Source organism: Tachypleus tridentatus, chromosome 1 (assembly GCF_004210375.1).
Source record: "Tachypleus tridentatus isolate NWPU-2018 chromosome 1, ASM421037v1, whole genome shotgun sequence".
In the NCBI taxonomy this organism is placed as follows: Eukaryota; Metazoa; Arthropoda; class Merostomata; order Xiphosura; family Limulidae; genus Tachypleus; species Tachypleus tridentatus.
In genome coordinates, this window is record NC_134825.1 from 89,168,607 (window position 1) to 89,191,165 (window position 22,559).

Here is a 22,559-nt window from a genome sequence, read left to right on the forward strand (position 1 = left end):
CAATATTCTTTAACATTGAGAAGGCTTATGATACAACAGGGAGGTATAGCATTTTGTGAGACCTCCATATATAGGGGTTATGTGGCTATTTGCCCATTTTTATTAAACATTTTTTAATAGACAGGCAATTCCAAGTTCATGTGAGTTTGACTCTTTTCCCATTCTTTTCTAAAAGAACTTGGAGTCCCTCAGGGCTATATTTTGAGTATCACACTTTTCAGTAATAAGATTAATGCCATCACTGAACAATTCCATCTTACTGTTGCAAATGGGCTCTATGTCGATGACTTTCACATCTCATGTCAGTTGGCAAACATGAGGTATATTGAGTGGCAGCTATAGACTGCCCTCAATCATTTACTGAAGTGGACCGCAGCAAAAAGCTTCAACTTCTCTCTCTCTCTCTAAAACTGTTTGCATGCACTTTTGCTGCCAAGGGGGTATTCACCCTGATTCTGAACTCTGTAACGGTGATGTTGTGCTACCTGTGGTCTCTGAGACAAAGTACTTGGGGCTTATCTTTGACCTAAGCTGACCTTTATACCACACATCAAGCAGCTATGGGTCAAATGTACAAGAGCACTGAACATCCTCTGTGTCCTCTCTTCCACCACTTGGGGAGCAGATCAGTGTTTTATGCTAAAGATATATTGTGCTCTTATTCAATTAAAAATCGACTATGGATCACTGGTCTATGGCTCTGCCAGGACCTTGGCTTTAAAGATGCTTGACCCCATTCATCATCAAGGACTTTGGCTCTGAACTCGGGAAGTGTGGAAATCCCCAGTGTAGGTGGGATGCTTCGATACTTTGTTCCTTACCAAAGCATCCCACCTGGGGTTGTGTTTTCCTTCCTCGGTGTGCCATAGCTTTTCAGAACAGACAATCTGCCATTGCTTCTTTTGGCCTTCATATCCAGGCGCAATTGGATGAATTGGGTCTGTCCTTGGATAACATTGCTGTATCCACTGGTCAGTCCATCCCACTATGGCTTCTTACAGTCCCCAAATGTGACCTGTTTTTAAGTCTTCTGAGAAAACGAGACACTCCCGATTGGAAATACTGTCTGTTATTCGCTGAACATCTTTTGAACCATCCTTCCATTCCTGTTTATACAGATAGTTTGAAATCAGGTGACTGTGTGGGCTCTACCATGATTTGTTGGGGTTTATTGGTTGCGTGCAGAATCCCCTCTACAGCTTCTGTGTTCACTGCTGAACTGTATGCCATTTCTCTTGCCATGGATCACCTAGAAGCTAAGCAGTACTCAAACTGCACTATTTATACTGACTCACTTGGTTCTCTACTGGCCTTGGAATTGCTTCACATTAGTTCACACCCTGTTCTCGCTGATATTCAAAACCAACTGGCCCATTTCTCTTTAACATTTGCTTCTATCCAGTTTTTCTGGGTACCAGGCCATGTTGGTATTCGCAAAAACAAGCTCACTGACACCGCAGCTAAATCTATCTGCTCTGGCACTATCACCGCTGTGCCTGTTCCATACATGAACTATAGTCCTGTATTCAAGGCTTGTCTGAGTGCCAGCTGGAGTGAACAACATGAAAACAAGCTTTTCAAAATGAAACCCTATATTGGACTTTGGCCGTTTTGCTTCTGTAGGGATTGGAAAGAGGAAGTTGTTCTAACTGGATTACACATTGGTCACAGTTTTCTAACTCATTGCTTTCTTGTATCTGGGACTGATGCACCAATGTGTTGTCTATGTAACACTGAGGTCACAATAAGCCACATTTTACTGTCTTATCGTATTTAAGACTCTTCATGATGGCACCATTTTAAACACATTGTGTCCCAAGGTTTATCCATAACGTTAGACAGTGTTATTGGTAATAGTGACATTGTCCACATTAGAAATGTTTTTAGTTTTTTAAAGGTCATTAATCTTTTTAATGCTATTTAAGTTTTTTAATTTATACATTAGACCTTTTTTAATGTGATTCTCTTTTGAGAATCAAAATATATCTAGTTCGATTTGAAATTAGAAAATAGCCGTAACATTAAATAATACAAAACCAGGATTGGAAAGGTTAATTCAAGTGACTGATGGTGAACTTACCTGTTAGTCTTCCTGGTAAATTATGATAATTACAATCATGCTAAAGAAAGTCCTTTACAACTTGTATTACTGTAGTTTTTCTCTTACTGCTATAAACTAGATGTAAAAATTGGATTTAATGTTATTTATGTTTTTAATTCAAAAATTAAACTTTGTTTTACCTTAATTTACTTTTATGAATTTTAGTAATTTTACTTTAATTTTAACATTTTACTGGATGTTTGATGCAGATAGCCTAGTTGCTTTGCACCATAAAATACCAAACCAACCAACCAACCAATGAAATTATATGCCAGTGAAAATGCTTATGTTTTTTTAAATTACAAGGATGTTAAAATATACAGTTTTATTGTGATATTTATATACTATGTTCAAAAGGAGAAAAATGTATGGGGTTGCAAATGGGCATGATCAATGCTCATGACCAAATGTTTTTATATGTATCAAAGATGTAAATTTGAGTTCCTATATTGTTTGCAAGTCAAAAGACAATGGGCAGGTGCTTGGGGAGTAAAGTTGGTAATTTTACTTCTAATTTTAAAGAGGACAGCAAGAGTTCCCTGGAAATAATAGGCCTTTCATTTGTAGTGAGAAATACTCTAGTGTGAAAGAATGTAGTATTTAAAATCTACAACAAGGGTAATTAGTTAATTGTTTCTTAAAGATGTACATGTATCAGTGAAATGTTTTCATACATTCAGAGTTGTAAATTCAGACAAATAAACTTTTATTTGCAGAAGTTACATAATCTGTAGGTCCTTTTTTCTCAAATTTCAAACATTTTCATTCACTAATCTTTCTTCTTCATTATAATGAAACAAACCATACAACAGGTGCATCAAATCAGTGCACCTGGACATTTTAAAGTTAATGTTATTTCAAACAAATGTTCACTTGAAATGCAGATCAATTTATTTTTAATCTTTCACATAACTAGTAGTTTACAGACTTTTAGCACTACAATCCAGCTTTTAATTCTCCACAGTTAAAAGAACACAAGCATTAAATTTGTGAAGCCTTACTTGAAAAAAAAAGCAACAGTATTTGTTTATTCAAAAATGTGTCCACCTGATGGTAAGCTTCATAACTTCTAATGCTAGAAATTGCAGTTCAGTTCCCGTGAGAGAGACAATGTAGATTGTCAACTGTGTGGTTTTATGCCAAATTGAAGACATTATACAAAACTGTTAAAGACATTAATATTGGCATTAACTATTCAAGTTAATACCAATATTAATGTTTTATGTTCTTGTGTTAAAACATGCTTTGTAATGTATGTATGTGGAAATTTATAAGGCTTATTTAATTTGTTTACAAAAGGAACAATTTTTTTAAAATATCATTTCTCTCAGCCTTAAATCTGCTTATTTCCCCTTTAATAAATGGGAAGTATGGAAGATTTTAAACCAAGAAGTAAGTGCACTTGACTTAAACTGTACATTTCTTTTTTCTATAGCTGTAAGATACAGTTAACCTGATAAGTTTTAAGCCATAGATATGATAGTTGTTAGTACATACGAAAGAAACTGTTTTATTATGAAAGATAATTTTCAAAACATGAAATAATATTTTACTTCTTTTAATACAATATCAATTGAAGCAGCTTTTTTGCTACCTTATAGCAATGGTAGTAAATAAAATGTTTTGACAGAAAATATGGTTTCCTAAAAGATGTTTATGACCTTGAATTGTTTCTGAAATGTTAGTTTGTACCACTGATCTTTATGTATCTGTCAGGTATAGTAGAGGATTGATATATTCTTGAATTGTAGTAACTTGTGCTACTAGTTAAAGAAATTAAGATATGAGCTTTATTGGAATATTAAAAAACGAAAACCAAAGGAAAGGAAAACTTTCAAACATTTGTTTTTGAATAAAAGTAATAGTGAAATTAGTAAACATTTGTTTTCCCCACAATACATACAATCAAAACAGCTGTGTAGAAATTACACACAATAAGTTAGAAAACTTTTTACAATAGGCACTTTAATCAAAACAGAAAATATTGAAAAGTTTTAGTATTTCCATGGGTGATCTGTTTTTTTGTTTAATATATGTATGTGTGTACCTATGAAATTTACCTTAAATTTTTGTACGTATACATACTACACATGGCACAGATCCATGTTGCTAAGATATGATCAAAGTTAGATTCCACTAATTGTGATTGTATTCAGGGTCAGAGTCTGTTTTTGTAATATCTTCAAGGTTTCTGTATTCTCCAAGACACAAAGCAGACACTGTTCTAGATCATTAAGTGTGTTCAACGAAGTGTGACATAAGTTGTTGAACTTGTCCATGACACATGGCCTCACTTCCTTTCAAGAGTCATTCTGTTGTACTAAAGGCATCACTGATAATAGCATATGTATATAAATGTATATGTGCATGTATGTGTGTATTTGTATATACTTAGAGCTATTAGTATTGAATATGATGATATGCTTAACTATTACATATTTTTATATACATTCTAAAAACATTAATTTACTAAGCTAAAGATTAGTATCTACTGAAGAGAACTATTGAATTAATTTATATATCTTACTCTTGAATTGATGTAACAATTACATTTTATTAACTGTTTCATCAGTGTGAGAATTTGTTTTAAATAATACCATAAAAATTGTAATTTATAGTCCAAGAAGACTGATTACAAAAATTAGACATAAACGTTTTAATTGTTAGATAAGTATTACACATTTGTACCTGCCATTTTTGATACACTTCATATGAAATTAAAAAGAGACTATTACTGCTTACAATGCTCAGTATCGATAGATGTAATTCAGTGTAGAACAATAAACTGCCAGATTCAGACACTTCAAACAAACACATTAAGAGAAATATGATAGATGACTTATGATTTATTTTTGTTACAACATTTCTACTGAAGCTAATTGTCTGATACTAGAAATCTTGTTTGTGGTAGTTCAAAAACATTTTTAATCTAAAAACATGAAACTTTTATATTATTATTAGTCTATATATACATTTTTTCTATGGTTTTTTCTAGTATTGTTTAAATATAGATACATTTAAATGATTGCATTTGTCATACATTTTGTTCTATTGATTCAGAGAAAAAAATAGATGCAGTTGTGTTTGATTAGTATAGTTCAATTTTATCTTAAATGTGAGTATTATTTACATTGAATGGGTTTGAAATAATATAAATATGTGATTGTGGTCTATATTTATGTGACAAGTATTCCAGTTACAATTACTTTGAAGAATTATTTGGAAGTGGGACAGCTATGCATTTTTTTATAATACTTGAAAGTTTTTAATATATTACCTGAATAAATATAGGGTTCACTTCTGCTATTTGTAGGTTGAAGACCATGGTCAATCTCGCATGATAGATGACTGTCTACTAGGTATTTCTATTGATACAGTAGTTTTGATTGAAGAAAATAACAAGGAAATAATATTTACATGTCCGTGCAATTCTGTGATTGGTTGGTCTTCACATACTAGTAGGTATGTAAAAACAAAAAATTGTAGCTTGCATAGTAGACCTATAAAATTTTTATTTTGGATTTTGAACTTGATCTAAATCCATACATAGGTACATTGTTATGTGGAGAATTGTGATGGTAATTTATTCAATTATACATGTTATTTAAGCATTAGAGCAAAAACAGGTATTTAGTTTTTGCTCTGGTATAATTTGAAAATAACTAAGCTTTTGCTACTGGTTGATGTGTATGTATTATTAGCTATATTTAAAAAATCACAACAATAACATTTAATTGCAGTGCTCTTAAAAAGCTTGTTATCGTATGAATAATATGTAACCTTTGTTCATGTAAAAAAAAAATATTTTTTTTTTCAGTTTAAAAATTTTCTACCATCAAGGTGAATGTCTAGTTTTGAATACCAAAGATCCTGATGTGGATGAAATCCAAGAGATTGTCAGTCGCTTAGCTTGTGTTACTCAAGGATGTGAGGTATGTAATTTGAGAATTATACAAATTTAGATATGTTGCAGTATTTATCTTTTATTATATTCATATTTTAAAGGATCTGATGCAGTTTGATTTGAGAAGAAAATATTTTGAAGCTAAAATGCAGTAAATATTGGTGAAATATAGCAGTGTAAGCATAACAACTGTGAACGATGAAATGTAAACATTCAAAATAAATTGTGCTAATGCTCAAATATAAAAATTTAGATGCAGCTAATCCTGGTGCGAAAATACACTATTTTAGGTGAGGTAAATAATGAAGTTGAAGTATAACAGTTTAAATTTGGCTGTATCTCTGATAATATCAACTTGGTGTATCAATTAGCTGACTAGTAGTATGTTTATTAAGGAATTGACAGTTTTTATAGCTTGTTGAAACCAATATTGTGATAAATTAAGTTTGTGTTATTAGAAGATACTTTATGATGATTATTACAAAGAAAAAAATTAATTATTTCAGGAACATATATAGAGTAGGATATGTATAATTTCTTCAAAAGTTAACTTCATTGTAGAATTTCTTTATTATAGACACAAGAACTGATTCTCCGTCGAAACAGTCTTGGGCAGTTAGGATTTCATGTACAGTATGAGGGAATTGTGACAGATGTAGAAAGTTATGGCTTTGCCTGGCAGGCTGGGTTGAGACAAGGTAGTCGTCTTGTAGAGGTAAAAACCCTTACATATTATGTTGTTCTAAATATATATACATGACATAATGTAATATACAACTGCATTTTCTGCTGGTAGATGCTGAGATATAATAATTCACTATTTTAGGCTTTCTGGGTTTCTTTAGTATGTTAAACATATTTATTAACTGTTGAAATTTCTTAATTTTACGTGAGTGTGCATACAGATGTTTACCCAATGTAATTTATTGGGTTACATATGTACTGCTTTCATTATTCTTGAATCTGAAATTATTTGACTGGAAAATTAATTATTACTTAATTTGATGCTTGTGTTAATAAGAAGAATATAATAATGGTTGTTAAAAAAAGGGATTTTTTTCTTGTTGACAAACAAATTGAGATTTTATCTTCCAATTATTTTTCAAATTATCAATCAACTTTTATCACTTTTGATAATTCAGTTAAGATTTTTTTCAATATCAAATTGCTGCACCAACTCAACTGCATCCAGTCATCTCATCTTTTAGTGTAGTTCACTGCCATTTTGATTTTGGAAGCTATTTTAGCTATTTGACCAACCACTTTGTGACTGGCTGGTATACTTATAATGACCTGAGAATAAAAGACCATCTTACAAGTGTTTTAACTGTTGTGTGTACATGCACAAGCATTTCACCCTTCATTGATAAGAACTTGGTTATAGTATGTGTACATAACCTTTACATTCTCCTTCATTAAGAACATGGTTATAACACATATACACAACATTTATGTCTTTCATTGTTAGGAACTTGGTTGTAACACATATACACAACATTTCTGTCTTTCATTGTTAGGAACTTGGTTATAACACATATACACAACCTTTACATCTTTTGTTGTTATAAACCTGGTTATAACACATGTACACAACCATTATGTCTTTCATTGTTAGGAACTTAATTATAATATGCTGTTTGGAAAACCAGTGCCAATCACTTTATTTTGTAAAGCATGTTACTTATCATGCAAAACCATAACATTTGGTGCACATTGATCTATTAAAACATTCATTTGTCTAAACACAGTTTATTATAATAGGCAGACAGCAACAAAAAATGAGGTTTCTCTTTGAACACTCCACTTAAAAGGTTACACTTTTAACAAAAAATCAGTTGTCCTATTGAAGTTGTAATAGGTACCATTCTCTAGACCTTCATTGTTATTGTCTTGGTAGTTTTACTGGTTGATGCCCTGATTCTAGGGCTGATTAAGGTGCTAGGACAGGGAGAGGCAATAAATCATATGCTTCACAACACTGACTTCTACAGACTCACTATTTAGTCATGCATCATATTGTAATGTATGTGATGTTGTTAGTAATTATATTTCAGAATGGTTTATATTTAGTATTACTAGCATAAAAGATGAGCACAACTTTTTTCTCTTATGATAACTGTTTTATCATGCCGGGAAAAGGGCTATTTAGATTCTTAATGGATAGACCCATTTTTGGACCTATGGGTATCTGGATTGGAACCTGTGATCACTTTAAACAAATTACAGCTTTCTTAGATTTGTTTTTACCCTCATGACTGTCCTAAGGTATTTATCTTTAATCCAACTTTTATCTGAAGCTTATCAACATTCTCCTCACCAATGTGAGGACAATATGGGAGTTTTTCTGGCATCTGCCCCATATATTTACTTAATTAAAACTATTTGTATAATATTTCTTATGCAGTTTCATATCATGAATTAATTATAAATTTCTCACTTGCATTTGAAAGCGATATTTATGTATAATCAGTGCTGTGAAGCATTGTTATGGTAGAAACTGTTTATATATATAGGCTTTAGCATTACATTTGTGTTACATTTCACTGTTTATTGATAGTAAGAATTCAGTTGTTTTGAACAAATTGATCTTATTGCCATTTTCTCAAACATTTAAACATTGTGTCTGTAGTGTTAAGTTAAATGCATAATGCTTTGAATGAAACATTTTGTTTTTGGTTTTTCCCACATAGATATGTAAAGTGGCAGTTGCCACATTAAGCTATGATCAGATGGTGGATCTCTTAAAAACATCTATGACAGTTTCCGTGACAGTTATTCCTCCCCTGGCAGATCGAACGCCCCGCAGGTTTGCACATATTTTTTTTTTTTTTCTTTGTTGGTAAAGAAATAATTGAAAATTATGTTAACCCTATATACATAGGAGTGAAAGTGCACATGCCATGAAATTTTACAGAGTGACATTTAACATGGTATTATATATTTTGTGTAAGAGTTATCAGTTATTCGTTTTATTTTACAATGCTGATTTAGCAACAATCCGAGGCAGAAGAGAGTAATTACCACATATGATATATAAGAATACTGAAACATCTATAGATTTGCATTTCAAAGGTTCCAGAAGATATACAAATGAAATGTACAATGGACTAAAGAAAATACTCTTAATGAATTTATAATTATAATAAAATTATTTTTTCAATATGGAGTGAGTCCATGTCAAAATTGCTGTGTAGCTACATGTTTTGTTCAAATCATCTGATAGTGTGAAAATGCTACAGATTGTGATTTTATCAAAAGTTTTGATAACTTAAATACTGTAAATAAAGTACTAGAAAATTTTTATGGTGTAAGATTCATTAATAATCTTCACTACAATTTTAGGAACTAATTTTCCTTAGCAATATGATATGTAGTCTAATAAATCTCTTGCTATTTTCAGGGGTTGTGGACTTCAGAACTGCAACTACCTAGTAGCCCAAACTGGTGGTGACTATGAAAATATAGGTGGCTGTGAACAAGAGAAAGTTAAATATTCCAAAGACAAATCAACTCCTCACCAGCAGGCTCCAACTGCATCACAGAACAGGATCACAGCAGCAAGGTAAGAAAAAAAAAGTCTTTATATCTTTGAATAAGAGCATGGCAAAAAGATTCAAAGGTTTTAAGTAATTATCTTGCACCATTTTTAGTTATCAAGACAGGACCATACCAAGAAGTTGGTTCTCATAAAGGAATAAGTTATATGGTATTGACTTACTTTCAGGAAGTATTTGTCCCTAAGAGAAGGATCACAGTAATGTATTTAGTAAAATAAAAACTCATTGGTTTTTATAAAAGGACAGCAATAACAAGGTAAAATTATAATAGTTCACTTTCGGGATCCAGTAACTACTGAGAGTAGGATCACAGTAAAAAAGTGAAGAAACTCCTCATATTGTAATTGGGTCTCTCAGAATGACAATGTAATGAGGTAAAAACCAAAACTGGTTTACTTCAGTTATCCAACTAGTTCTGAGAATGGGATCACATTAATTAAGTTATAAAAGTTCTCGTATTGTAATAGGTTCTCTAAGAACAACAACAATGAGGTAAAAGCATAAATTAAGTTACTTTCACAATCCAGTTGGTCCTCAGAGTAAGACCACAGCATAATAGGAATGAAAGATTTTCTTTTATAGTGTATTTTTATAAAAGGCCAACAACATTACTAATGTAAAAACATAAATGGATTTACTTCTACGATTCAGTTGGTCCTGACACTAGAACAATAACAAGAAAGTTACAAAATGTCTCATATTGTAGTTTGTTTTCAGAGCAGGAGGACAATTAATAGGTAAGGAAAAACATAACTTATTTTCAGGGTCTGTTTGTTCTTTTAGTAAGACAACAGTAACAAGGTAAGAAGAGTTTTAATAAATAGAATTATTCTTGCTTCTCCCCTCGGTGTGGATTCCTGTATATGGTGAGGGGGACCTCCCAGGGAAGGTTCTGTTCTATCTGGTTACCTTCTCTGGGATCTAAACATCCACCCACGTGTTTGCCGTGCATGGCGACCCGTGAAGGGGAGGAGAGGATCCTGGTGGTTGAGGGGTCCAACCCTAACACACCACTTTGGCCTCGAATTCCTGTAGACGGGCGGCCTTTGGGTGGCCCCCCTTGGGTCAATTGGCTGGTCCACTTGGGCTAGTGTCAACCAAGTACCAGTGTTGGAAGTTCTCAATGGGTGTTGTGGATATTGTGCCTGATGCTGGTGTTTGGGTATAGTGCTCACGAAACCCTGGCGTTGCTGCATTGTCCTTGCGTGACTTTGTAGTGCATCCTCTTGTAGGGCTCCATGGTGGGTGGGGTCAGTGGGTACCGAAATTTTTTCTTTTTCCTATGGATCCTCTAAAAATTTAAATAAAATTGTAAAAAAACAGTCAATGGGTAAAGCGACCACGTCTTGAATACTCAGAACAGCAATCTTCAACATCAGTAACACACGTACCTCATTTTCTTATATTACATTCTCTTTCGGAAAAACCTTTAGGGCAAATGTCCCCTTTTTTTATTCAAAAGGGACTAGAGGGATTTGCTGGCTCTCCAAAGTCAGTAAAGAAACTTTGATCTGGTGACATATTGGTTGAAACATCCACATCCCAACACAGTGAACTCCTCTTGAATTCAAAGGCAATTGGGGATATACCTATTGAGGTTACACCCCATGCTACCTTGAATTCTTCACGAGGAGTTATTGTTGAAAGGATTTGAAGAACGTCCGAGTCAGAGATTCTCGTTGGTCTCTCCACTCAAGGAGTTTCTGCAGTGAGGCATCTCCACTGCAAAGATGGAGTTACACTGCCAACAAATACCCTCGTTTTAACATTTACTTCACCACGTGCACCTGCCACCATCACAGCAGGTTATCTCATTTGCAGGGTTCGGGCCATACATACCAAACCCTCTTCGATGTTTCCAATGTCAGAGATTCGGCCACTCAAAGACATCTTGTTGTGGTTCCCTGACATGTGCTCGTTGTGGAGGCAAGGACCACGATGCCTATGACTGTGACATGAACCCACATTGCGTAAACTGCAATGGTTCTCACCCCTCTTACTTTCATTCTTGCCCAAAATGGTTGGAGGAAAAAAGAGGTGCAGCGTTTGAAAACGACACATAACATTAGTTATCCTGAGGCTCGGAAATTGCTGTCCACAACTCCATCTCGGACGTATGCTGCTGCACTTCATTCCACAACTACAGTGGGAGTGCTGACAGATCTCTCTGTGCCTCCAAGAAAATCGTTTTCAAAACAAATGAAAAGCCTTTTGACCTATGTGGTTAAAAAGGTTGATGAATCGACTTCCACGCCCATCTCTGTTCCTCCCATACCTTCCAACAAACCTCAAGATCCACGTCCTTCAGTTTCAAATACAGGCATTTCTTCTGATACATCTTTTTCTCCCACCACAAGAGACAAAACAATTATTCGTTCGCGTCCTCAGTCACTGGATTCCCCTTCCAATAACAAAAACCTGCCCACCCGACCCAGAGCAGGATCCATGGAGGTTGAAAGACCTCCTCCGACTAAAGACAGTAAAGAAAAAAGACGTGGTCGTAAACCGAAGGGTTCTCCAGCCACTTCACCTACCCGTTCTTAAAAAATGGCCACCTTGATACAATGGAACTGTCGAGGTTTACGTTCTAATCTGGATTATATCAAAATGCTGATTGCTTCCTACCATCCTGTTTGTCTTTCTTTACAAGAAACATTTCTCAAAACTGCTGATACTGTCTCCATTCGGCAGTTTTCTCTGTACAGAAATGACTGGTTGTGTGATGGTCGAGTACATGGAGGGGTGGCACTGTTGGTTGATCAACACGTGCCCACCCTGTCTTTGTCACTCAACACACCCTTGGAGGCTGTAGCCATCCGTGTTTCCTTGGGTCATACCATCACTGTTTGTTCTCTGTGCCTGTCCCCTGGAGAGACATATGATCAATCAGATCTTGATGCTCTCGTTGAACAATTGCCATCTCCATTTCTAATCCTAGGGGATTTTAATGGACATCATCTCCTCTGGAGAAGTGCTATTATTGATGGGAGGGGCCAATCTGTAGAGCGGATGCTCTCTGATCACAATCTTTCTCTTTTCAATACTGGTTCTTCCACTTACTTTTATGCTCCTAGTCAGTCCTTTACCGCTATTGATCTCTCAGTTTGCTCCCCTTCATTATTCTCCCATTTTTCATGGAGGGTTGACAGTAATCCACTAGGCAGTGATCATTTTCCGATCCTTTTGAGAGAGACTGGCCGTGGTCGATGCCACCCTACCTGCGTGCCCCCGGTGGAAGCTGGATCAGGCAGACTGGTCCACTTTCACTGCTCTCGCAGAACTTGATCCTGCCATCGTAAATCAGCCATCAATAGACGACTGTGTAGCAGCGGTAACTGACTGTATTACACATGCAGCTGCTCAGTGTATTCCTAAAACCTCGACACGTTTTCCACGATATCCTCGTCCGTGGTGGAATCCTGCTTGCCACTTAGCACGGAAGGCTCAAAAGCGGGCCTGGGATACTTTTTGTAGATATCCCACACTTTCCAATGGGCCCGTGCACATGCTAGGTGGGTAAGACGTCAAAGTCAGAAGGAATCTTGGATTAAGTTCACAACCAGCATATCTTCTACCACCAGTTCCAAGATCATATGGGACAGGATTCGAAAGGTTAATGGGCACTACAATTCTGTCCCCCTTTTGATCTTACTCTCTGATGGTCAGGAGGTGACTGATGTTCGGAACATCGCTAACACTCTAGGTGAAAGCTTTTGCCGGGTATCTAGCATTTCTGCTTGTTCCTCCACCTTCCTGGCCATCAAGACTCAGGCAGAGCGGTCACCTCTTTCCTTTCGAACTGACTGTTTCTTTGACTATAATTGTCCCTTTACCCTGGTGGAACTAAAAATGGCCCTTCATCGGTCTGCCAGTACGTCTGTTGGACCTGATGATATTCATTATGACATGCTGCACCATCTGTCTCCTGCTTCTCTTGATGTCCTTCTGATTGTTTTCAACCGGATCTGGCAAAAGAATGTTTTTCCTGATGCCTGGCACCAGGTTATTATTTTACCTTTCTCTAAGCCAGGGAAAGATCCCAAGATTCCTTCAAACTACCATCCAATTGCTTTGTCGAGCTGTCTCTGTAAGACATTAGAAAGGATGGTTAATGCTCGTCTTGTTTGGTTCCTTGAATCAAACTACCTCCTCTCGCCCACCCAGTGTGGGTTCCGTCGACAGCACTCCACCACAGACCACCTAATTCGTCTTGAAACATCTATCAGAGAAGCCTTTCTCAACTGCCAACATCTTGTATCAATATTCTTTGACATAGAGAAGGCTTACGACACAACATGGAGATATGGCATCTTGTGAGACCTCCATACATATGGGTTACGTGGCCATCTACTCATGTTTATTAAAAATTTTTTAATGGACAAGAGATTCCAAGTTCGTGTGGGTTCGACACTTTCCCATTCTTTTGTACAGGAACTTGGAGTCCCTCAAGGCTGTGTATTGAATGTTACACTCTTCAGTATAAAGATAAATGTCATCACTGAACAACTTCTATGGCTGTATGTCGACGACTTTCACATCTCATGTCAGTCGTCAAACATGAGATATATTGAGCGGCAACTACAAACCGCCCTCAATTGCGTACGGAAGTGGACTCTGGTGAACGGCTTTAATTTCTCTCTCTCCAAAACTGTATGCATGCACTTTTGCCGTCGACGGGGTATTCATCCTGATCCTGAACTTCATATCGGTGAAGTTTTGCTGCCAGTGGCCCTGGAGACCAAGTCTTGGGGCTTATCTTTGATCGTAAACTGACATTTATACCACACTTAAAGCAGCTTTGGGTCAAATGCACAAGAGCACTGAACATCCTTCGTTTTCTCTCTTCTAACAGTTGGGGGGCAGATCGCTGTTCAATGTTAAAGGTATATCGTGCTCTTATTAGATCGAAACTCGATTACGGATCAATGGTCTATGGCTCTGCCAGACCCTCGGCCTTATAGATGCTGGACCCCATTCATCACCAAGGACTTCGACTCTGCACTGGGGCTTTCCGTACCTCTCCAGTTCAAAGTATATACATTGAATCTCATGAACCTTCTCTACACCTTCGCCGTTTGCAACTATCTTTACAATATACTTCGAAACTTCATTCCTTACCAAAGCATCCCACCTGGAAATGTGTTTTCCTTCCTCGGTGGGCAGTACTTTTTCAGAACAGATGATCTGTCATTGCTCCGTTTGGCCTTCGCATCTTGGCGCAATTGGATGAATTGGGTCTGTCCTTGGATAACATTGCAGATTCCACAGGTTGGCCCATCCCACCATGGCTTATTATAGCCCCCAAATGTGACCTTTCTTTCAGTCACCTAAAAAAGGCAGATACTCCAGATTGGAAGTACCGTCTTTTATTCAATGAATATCTTTCAAACAATCATTCAGTTCCCATTTATACAGATGGTTCCAAATCAGGTAATTCAGTGGGCTCTGCTATGGTTTGCTATGGGTCAGTAGTGGTGCGCAGAATCCCTTCTACAGCTTCTGTGTTCACTGCTGAACTGTATGCCATATCTCTTGCCCTGGATCATATTGCAGCTGAGCAGTACTCCAACTGCACTATTTATACTGATTCGCTTAGTTCTATACTTGCCTTGGAATCACTACACGTTGGCTCACATCCTATTCTCGCTGATATTCGAAACCGACTGGCCCATTTCTCATTAGCAGCTACTTCAATCCAGTTTTTCTGGATACCAGGCCACGTTGATATTTGCGGGAATGAGCTTGCAGACATGGCAGCTAAATATGTCTGCTTCAGCACCATCACTCCTATGCCTATTCCATACATGGACTATGGTGTTGTCTTGAAGGCTCGGCTCCGTGCCAGCTGGCAGTCCACTTGGAGTGAGCAACGCGACAACAAACTTTTCAAATCAAACCCTATATTGGGCTTTGGCCATCTAGCTTCTGTAAGGTTCAGAAGGAGGAAGTTGTTCTAACTAGACTACACATTGGTCACAGTTTTTTAACTCATCATTTTCTTTTATCTGGAACTGATGCACCAATGTGTAGTTTGTGTAACACTCAAATAACTATCAGCCACGTTTTACTTTCTTGCCGTCGTTGAGAATTGTAACGATGGCAATATTTTAAACATATTTTTTCCCAGGGTCAGTCTGTAACATTGGACAGAGTTATTGGTGATGGTGACTCTGTCCACCTTGATAATGTTTTTAATTTTTTAATGGCCATTAATCTTTTTAATCTCATTTAAGTGTTGCATATTTATTCATTACACCTTTTTAATTGTGGTTCCTTTTTTACAGTTTTAATCTCTCTCCTTCAATTTGACATTGGACAATGGCCAGAACATTAAATAACTCGACACCAGGACTGGAAAGGCCAACTTCAGGTGACTAACGCTACTGTTTGAACTATCCGTTTGAACTACTCGTTAGTCGTCCTGGCGAGTTGTTATTATACTTTTGCTGCATATCATTTAACACTTTTACTACTTAACTTTTAGTACTGGCCATATTGACTCATAACCCGGAACCAGGACTGGAAAGACCAACTTCAGGTGACTGACGGTGGTTTTTATACTTACCTGTTAGTCTTCCTGGCGGGTTATGATCATTACCATTCTGCTACAGGTAGTTCTTTACAACTTTGTTGACTGGATGTCAACATTGGTTTTTATGCCATTTTCTGTTTTAATTGCCGTTTTGCTTTTATCTTCAATTACTTTTACAAATTTTACTCCATTTACTTGACTTTTATCTTTTTACTGGACATTTGGCTACTCATTATTACGATTTTGCGGAGTGTCTTTTAAAACTTTTAATCTTTTACATTTTGATAATAGCTGCTATGACACATAACCCAGAACCAGGACTGGAAAGGCCAACTTCAGGTGATTGACGGTGGTTCTTGAACTTACCTGTTAGTCTTCCTGGCGGGTTATGATCATTACCATTTTGCTAGAGTAAATATTTTACAACTTTGAAGACTGGATGTCACCATTGGTTTTTACACCATTTTTTGTTTTAATTGCTGTTATGTTTTTACCATCATTTACTTTTACAAATTTTACTCCATTTACTTTATCTTTTTACTGGAAATTTGGCTACTCATTGTTACAATTTTGTTATGTATCTTTTAAAACTTCTATTCTTTTACATTTTGATACTGGTTGCTATGACACATAACCCGGAACCAGGACTGGAAAGACCAACTTCAGGTGACTGACGGTGGTTCTTGAACTTACCTGTTAGTCTTCCTGGCGGGTTATGATCATTACCTTTTTGCTAGAGTAAATACCTTACAACTTCTTATACTCTGCCTTCTATCTTAACATTGTAGACTAGGTGTCAACATTGGTTTTATACTTTTTTGTTTTACCTTCATTTCCATTTATGTTTATTACTACATTTATTTTATTTTATTTTTTTTTACATTTTTACCGAATGTCTGGCGCAGGTAGCCTCGCTGCTTTGTGCCATTAAACACTAAATCAATCAATAAATCTTGCTTCCCATATTTTCTCTCCCCCCCTTCTTTTATTTTCTACCTTTTTTGTTTATACACTTGATAAACAAATTAGAAAAATCTTTAAACTGGTGGTTTATCTGGATTATGAAACTTAACCCTTTATCAACAGGTTCATCAAAGTGTGCATGTTACAACCTTTTGTGCAGTTATATTCAGAATTTAATTAATCTTCTTTATTATCAGTTAATACAAACATAATTGGCATTAAACATTAGTTAATATATCATCTTTTAATATTATTCAGGTTTTAAGTTCTAAATTTTTAAGGAAATATTTTGAAAATCCTCAGTCAATCCTAGTATAAGAACTGTAACATTTACTCTCTGGGTCTTCAGTGTTTTCTAAATTATTTACCATCACCCCAAGAAGAGTGGAATTTCACATAAATTGCATATTTCAATAAGACTGACTCAGGTAAAGCATAGTTTTTGTAGTTTTTTTTTTTATCTTTTGTGTTTATGGAGCCATAAACTAGGAAATCAGATGTACTTGCAGTGTTTACCTGTTGCATCTTCTCTTATATAAATTGTCGATAATTTTCTCTTAATGTTTCATACTATATTATTTGTAACCAATAGAATTCCACTATTTTAATTTATCAAATGATATATTATGTTGCTTTCTGTACTTGGAATTGTCTATATTACTTTCAGTTGTAAACTTCTTTCTTACAAGAATCAAACTGACAAGCTTGGCTGAATTACTAAAGGTTATTATTAAATAGTTAGAAGGCCTGAATAATTATGATAGTTATAGAACATTGTTTTGTTTTTGCATGTCATTATTCTGTGTTCTTAGGTGCATTAGTTTAATCTAATAAAAAATTATTTATTGTAATAGTACCATTAGTATAAAAAAGTTGGCTTAACTTTCATTGACAGTTGAGAATAAAAAATAAGACTCAGATTTACACTATATTTGCTGTTTCTTCATGTGTATTCTTTCTGTATTATTATAGATATAATTAAAATGTAAAAATCAGGAACTTAATGGGTTAGATTAGATATGATAATAAAAGAAATTCCTCAAGAGGAATTCTCGTGAGAATCCTGTGAAATAAGTAATTCAATATTATAACATGAACTGTATATTTGCTGAGTGATGTAAAACTTGGTTTAGTGGGACTATTATTTAGACATGTTTCAAAGGGCAATAAAATAAAATTATTTAAAAATTTATACTTTTACAAGCTTTAAATTAATTAGAATAAACAGTTGTGGTTTCCTATTAAAATTGTAGTCATTCAAGACAGAAAAAAAGGTAATTCAGATTTATTTCTTAATTTTTTATGGTAGATAGAAGTTATAACAGAATAAACTGTAAAATTGTTTCTGGAAAAAAACAACTTTAATATTTACTTAGGTTTTGAGGATTATACAAATACAATTTCAAAATTTTTAAATGAAGAAATGTATTTTTATTCTTAACATGGAAATCACTGTGCAGTATAATTGCAGAGAAAGTTTTAGTACAACTACTTGATTAGAAATTTCGGTCTTTTTACCTACAAAATACATTTACTAAAAGTTTGTCAAGTTTCATGAAAGTACTTTCAGAGTTACAAGTGTATATTACTATGATTACATGGTCACGTAAAATAGACAAATGTTGCACAAGGGTTAAATTCCAAAAGCTACCAGAATTTCTTATATGTTCATTATAAGTTAACTGTAGTGATAAATTAATATGCTAGTGATAATGCACTTCACTATAAATTTGTACTGTGTTTAAATTCTAGTAAAAGCAATGGCTCACAACGTCCCACTTCTACATCAGGGCAGTCTTCCTCCAGTCGGTGTGTTGTTGGAACCACAAGATACAAGAACAATGAGGTAAACCTTTAAATAACTTACTCTACCCAATTTTGTAGTAAAAATAAATATTTTTCTTTTAAAAAAAAGTCATAAATTGCTTGAGATAAAATTATAAATTTGAGAAGAGTTCATTCAGAGAAATATTTATGGTATTTTCACAAAAAATATTGAAAACAATTCAAGAAATGCTTTAAACTTCTCAAATATGAAAAATATCTGTCTATGGTGAAAGTTGTAAAAAAAAAATAACCTTTGAGAACACTGTTTTTGGTGTTTTTTGGGAAATTTGACCCTTATGTACATGTATAAAATTATAAATATTGGATATTGCTTCATTAAAAACTTTACATCAAAAGTGCAATAATTGCCTCGTGAGAACATGAAATCTACTCATAATGTACCTTATTTGCCATTGGTAAAAGCTGTCAAATTAAGTGTTTTATAATAATGGTACTTTTGATTCTAAACATTATTTGAAAGAACTAATTGCTACTAAATATATTTATTTCTTACCTTGTGAAATTCATACTGTACTGTATCAGGGAGAAAATATATAATTTGGTGTTTGTGTCAGTCACATGGTGTTTTCAATGGATCTAATCAAGACTGTGTGTGTGTGAAAGGACACGTGAGTTAAACTCAAGTTGTGTAGCTGTAGTATTTCTAAGCATGTTTGCTTAATTTGTGAAGCTTAAACCTTGAAATATATATGTATGCTCAGTATTACCTTTCAAATTATTATTTTTATCTAGTGACATGAATTTTGTGTTGCAACAATATTTAGTGACTTCCATTCAGTATTTAAAATCTACCTAATCTTTTATTTCATATCAAGAAATGGCCAGGCATTCGACTTGTAATCTGAGGGTTGTGGGTTCAAATCCCTGTCACACCAAACATGCTCGCCCTTTCAGCTGTAGGGACATTATTATGTGACAGTCAATTCCACTATTCATTGGTAAAAGAATAGCCCAAGAGCTGGCAGTGGGTAGTGATGACTAGCTTCCTTCCCTCTAGTCTTACACTGCTAAATTAGGGACAGCTAGCACAGATAGCCCTTGAGTAGCTTTGCACAATATTCAAAAACAAACATATGAAGAAGTAAGTTACTTTATATTTTTATATTACAGGGCAGTGTTAATCACAATGAAAAGATTTCAAGAGAAACACATGTTGGACATTATACTCTAGGAGTGAATGGTTCAACAAGAGAATCCCCTCCTCCAGTTCCTGTTCGCTTCCAGTCGGCATCTAGTTTTGCTTTTCGTGAAGTAGCATCTAGTCCACTTCTGTCTCTTCCTGGTCCTCCTCGCACCCCTCCACGACATCACACCAATTCCACTTCTCATGCCCATCATAGCTCTAGTCATGTAACTCATTATCATCAGCCCACCTCAGTACATGATCATGGAAGCTTAGAAAGTTCTCTCACACATGTTGGAGATATGGTGGTTTCCAGAAGTGAGCTCTCTTTAGCTCAACTTGGGATTTCTCAGCCACATCTGCACCACCTTCCTTTTTCTACAGCTTCAGTCTGTTCTACAGCCTATACTGCCCCAGTGAAACCATCTGTTGTAGAGTTAAAGGAATCTTCATCCATGTCAAGGGAATCAAGACGAGGAAAGACTCAGAAAGCAGCTTCACATCAAATTGGTTCTGATTACCAATCAGACAGTTCAAGCGAGTGGCTCCAAGGAGCAAGCAGTGCAGGTGTTGTAATTTGAATTTCTAATGTTACTTGGTTAACCAATTTGAAAAAATAACTCAACGTTTAAACTTTTCCTTTGAAATCTATAGTTTTAACTCGTATATATACTAAAAAGAACTAGTTTTTATATATAATTAAAAGTACTTAATCTGCCAAGTCTCTTCATGGAAAAAAAGTATTTTTAGTAATTGTTAAGTATCATGCTAAAGCAGTTTCTGGGTATTCTTTTTTGCAAATGAATATTTTTTACCAAGATTGTTTAAACTAATAAATATTGTTTTTATATTAGTAAATTAACTATTGTAAGGATGGAGATTTCAGTCACTGAAATTATATGCCATGCATACTAAATATCTACTAAGAAGATAAGTAAAGTATATCTTACTTCACATTATTTCAGATGAATTAGCCAACACCAGTGTTCGGAGTACACCACCTCGAAGTCTTCCTCACATCAGAACAGAATACAGCACAAATCCTGGTAGTAATAGTCCACTGAGCCCTCATCCAGTAGGAAGGTTGATACAGGCTTAAATTAATATAATTCATAAAGTTTTTGTAACCATTCAAACAGTTAGAAAAAACATTTTTATTGTTTTACCACTAATAGAGATAATGCAGTTTGAAAGCATTGGATGATTAAATAGTGATTATTTCAGTTTTCATGTGAATATAGTGTGTGTGTGTTTAATTGTAGCTTTTGTATGTGTATAAATATAAGTATAGAAACATTTTTTATACTTATGAAGTAAACTAATTGACTGCTTGATAAATATCATCATCTACATTTCTTCAAAAAAGTTATTTCTAACCTTAGAAAAGTGTATTATTGGATAATTAGTCGAAATAATGTGAAGAATGTGCTTTGCTTAAATTATTTTTTAATAATGATAGAAGTAAGTAATTCAAACAACCAACAACAACAACAACATTTGATGCTAAATGTTGACTAGTTGACTTGAACAGTTTTGTAAGAGATTAGTAAAAATATAAGTAAATTCATACCTTTTGATTACCAAAGTTTATATAATGTGAAATATTTTCTGAATCAAGGAGTATTGTACTTAAAATTATGATCTTAAATGTGAAACTGATGTTGGAAAAATTTGGGTTAATAGTTTGGTAAAAATACTGGACAGTAGTGTGAAGTAGATATAAAAATCTGTTTGAATCATTAAGTACAGTGAGCATTTTTTAGCACTTATGAAAAGTGGGGCCTAATAGGCCCCAGAGCAACTTGAAAGGTTATTAATATTAGGCTAATAATTTTGTATTTAAATGAAATTGCCATTTAAATCCATTAATGAATGGATTAACGAGATTCCCACTGTCCCTATCTACTATCTAGCGAAACCACAGCCAGGGGAACGGGCTTGGAGAAATCAGGACTAGAAACGTCTTTTCGCAGGAGTGTTAAGAAATGTTATAGAACCTGTAAACTCCATTTTCAGTGCAGTTGTTTGAGAACTTTAACTACACATCTTTTCTTTCTCAAAATTATTCAAACAGAAATGATTTAATATGATTTAAAGTGTAAAACTAATGTAAATTACATGCTCTGTTTAAAAAAAAAACACACTTTATTTATTAACATGAGACTTTATAATTAAAATTATATTTATAATTAGAGCACTACTGGAACCTTCCCATGTCAAGTTGAGCCGATTAAGACCTGGAGTCACATCTGGTGCTATTCGAAGTGGAAAACTGGGAGGCACAGGCAGCAGCGGAAGCAGTACTGCTAGCAATAGTACATTACAGGAAGACCTACTAAAACTTATCAGTCCAGACTTCTTAGACAGTGACAGTAACAGTGAGGTAGTTATATTATGTTGTTAAATCAAGTTAAAGATATTTCAATTTAGAAGAATGGATATTTACAGATTTTGATGAACAGATCAATTTGGATAAAGCATCTTAGTGGTTCATGTGCTATTCTAAGAAAATCGTTAACTAGTTGAACCTT

The 22,559-nt window shown here is 34.8% G+C and overlaps 1 pseudogene across 1 annotated transcript in view; it reads left to right on the forward strand.

Annotated features, from left to right (window-relative positions):
* LOC143255223 (signal-induced proliferation-associated 1-like protein 2) overlaps positions 1-22,559 on the forward strand; it is a 56,211-nt pseudogene that overhangs the window by 22,979 nt on the left and 10,673 nt on the right. The window contains exons 12-20 of the transcript XR_013030472.1: positions 5,415-5,563; positions 5,919-6,033; positions 6,583-6,720; positions 8,696-8,811; positions 9,406-9,567; positions 18,810-18,903; positions 20,016-20,595; positions 20,994-21,111; positions 22,222-22,411. The product of XR_013030472.1 is annotated as a signal-induced proliferation-associated 1-like protein 2 (transcript). The remainder of the gene's footprint in view (positions 1-5,414; positions 5,564-5,918; positions 6,034-6,582; positions 6,721-8,695; positions 8,812-9,405; positions 9,568-18,809; positions 18,904-20,015; positions 20,596-20,993; positions 21,112-22,221; positions 22,412-22,559) is intronic.